The following is a 2562-nucleotide window of genomic DNA, read 5'->3' as shown; positions in this document are numbered from 1 at the left end:
TACTAATTAAAGACCGATATTCTTATGGTTAAAGCTTTTCATTAAAACTAAAAATTTTGTAGATATGCATATGCATGTAAAACTAAATAATACTCGATTTTTATTTAAAACTATTAATGAAACCGATTTTAATGTTATCGTCTAGATTTTGTTAAAATAAACAAACAAAATGTGATATTTAATTTACTTATTACTTCTACTTTTCCTGTTTTCCCTCACTTTCCCTTCTTTTTTTGTTGAAAGTACCTAAAAAATATCTAAATTTTCAGATATTTTTTATTTATATCTGTATCTATACCTAGGTAATTGTAAAAAAATGTATCTATACTTATATCTAAATACTTTTCCCACACAATACCTATATCTATATCTAGATACCTTCCAAACGGTATCTGTTCCAACACTGATTGTTAGCACCCGATCCGGAACGCGTCCGCCGCGGTCGAGTGGTTCTTCAGAACTACATTCAGAGAGTGACAAAAATAGAACGACACTTGTGTCGACTGTGTCTCTTAAAAGGAAAGCAGCCATTATTGTCAGTCTCTTCTTATTTCAAACGCGCGCGCGCGCGTTGAGCATTATCGACACGTCGATAAGGCAGGCCGCTACTATGATCTAGCGAATTAATGCACTGCACTGTATATACAATATGCACTACACATTACATTATATAAAAAATTTTCACTTTTCACGTTTCTGCCCTAAGAAAAAAGTTATATAGTCGCTACCCTATTTTTTTAAATATTAAATTTTTTAAAAAAGTATTATTTATCAAGCTGCAAAAATATGAAAAAAGTACAGTATTGTATACGTATACGTACAGTATAAAACTTTTCATTGGGTGCATTCAGTACTACAATCGTTCACTGAGCGCTCAGTGAACTCTTGCATCTGATTGGCATATTCCGTTAGAACTAAAAATATAGACCAAACAAGAGCTCTCTGAGCGCTTAGTGAGCGGTCGTGGTACTGAATGCATCCATTGTTATCTGTATGGAATAATCAATCCCAAATTACTGAGATGAATTACAAAAGTACAGTTTTTAAATACCCGAATATTATCGTATAAATATCTCTACATATTAATTAAAATTAATATTGCATTATGTGCTAATCAGAGTTGGGCAAGTAAAATATTCGATGTAAATTACATAGTTTTAGGGTCACTGTCACCAAGCTCAGTTAACTTAATGACAAATGCGATTGATCAATTCCGATGGACTAACTGGCCAGTTAAGTTAACTGAGGCTGCGTTTCATTATTCACTGTCAGTACTGGCAGCATTGCACATGCCATTCCAAAATATATCGCAGTAAACTTCCAATATACTTTTGCGTTTATATGACGTCATAAATTTTTGCGTCACTTCCTATTTCTATTACTGCGACTGGCGAGGTCAGGTAATCACAGTAAAAAGATGGCGAAATTCAACGAAATGGGAAATCAGGAAAAAATTTGTTTTTTAGATGTCGAAACGAATAATGTCAAAAGGTTATGACATATTAATATGACATATTAATGAATAAAGTAGATGCAGAAAAAACACGCAAAGATATGAATATAATTAATAATTCCAAATTTTATCAAAATTAAAAAAATCATTTATTTCTACACAGTCCTACCAAGTACTACTAAATCCGTTTCGTTATGCAATGTTGTAACGTCATAAAAGTACTATTAGTAATTTCAAAACGCTTCTGCAGTACTACTTTATGACGTCATATTGTCAGTACTGACAGTGAATAACGAAACGCAGCCAGAGCTTGGTGACAGTGGCCCTTAAGCCCAGTGTCCACAATGCTAGAAATCCGTCCGAGATCTCGGATGAAGAAAGAATTGACCAATCGCATTGATCATGTGACTAAATTGTTTAAATGTGATTGGTTAATTCTTTCTCTTTCCGAGATCTCGGACCAATTTCTAGCATCGTGGACACAAGGCTTTAAGGCCATCACACGTACAAAAAATTTAGACGTAATCGTAAGGTCGCAAGCAAATCGACCAATCACAGTCAAAATTAAGATCTCGCGTTTTTAAATGCTCAACTGTGATTGGCCGATTTGATGGCCTTACAATTACGACTAAAATTTTTGTACGTGTGATGGCTTTAGACATGTAAAATACTAGGTATTTACGTCCTTAGTTTTTTTACAGTAAAATACATCGAACTAGAGATCCTCAAGTAAGAGATGCGCGAATTGAAATCGCTACGGGATTGGTTGATGACGATGTTGCAAGAATATGGCGCAACCAATGGCGCAACCATATTTTATTCCCACTTACATAAGATAAAACGCGATGAACATTCACTGAAAGTGAATTTTTCAGCTAACATATTGAAAAATCGCTGAAATTTCTCCGAAATTTCTCTGAAATTTTGCTAAAATTTCTTTGAAATTTTTACTGAAATTTCTCTGAAATTTTTACTAAAATTTGTCTGAAATTTTGTTAAAATTTTGCTAAAAATGAATTTTTCAACTAAAAATCGCTGAAATTAAACTGAAATTTTTCTAAAATGCTGAAATTTTGCTGAAAAATATTCCAAAACGTAAAATAATTTCA

This window comes from Mycetomoellerius zeteki, unplaced genomic scaffold, assembly GCF_001594055.1.
Source record: "Mycetomoellerius zeteki isolate Tzet28-1 unplaced genomic scaffold, Tzet1.0 scaffold42, whole genome shotgun sequence".
Classification (NCBI taxonomy): Eukaryota; Metazoa; Arthropoda; class Insecta; order Hymenoptera; family Formicidae; genus Mycetomoellerius; species Mycetomoellerius zeteki.
The sequence above is the reverse complement of the archived record's forward strand: the minus strand, read 5'-3'. Positions refer to the sequence as shown.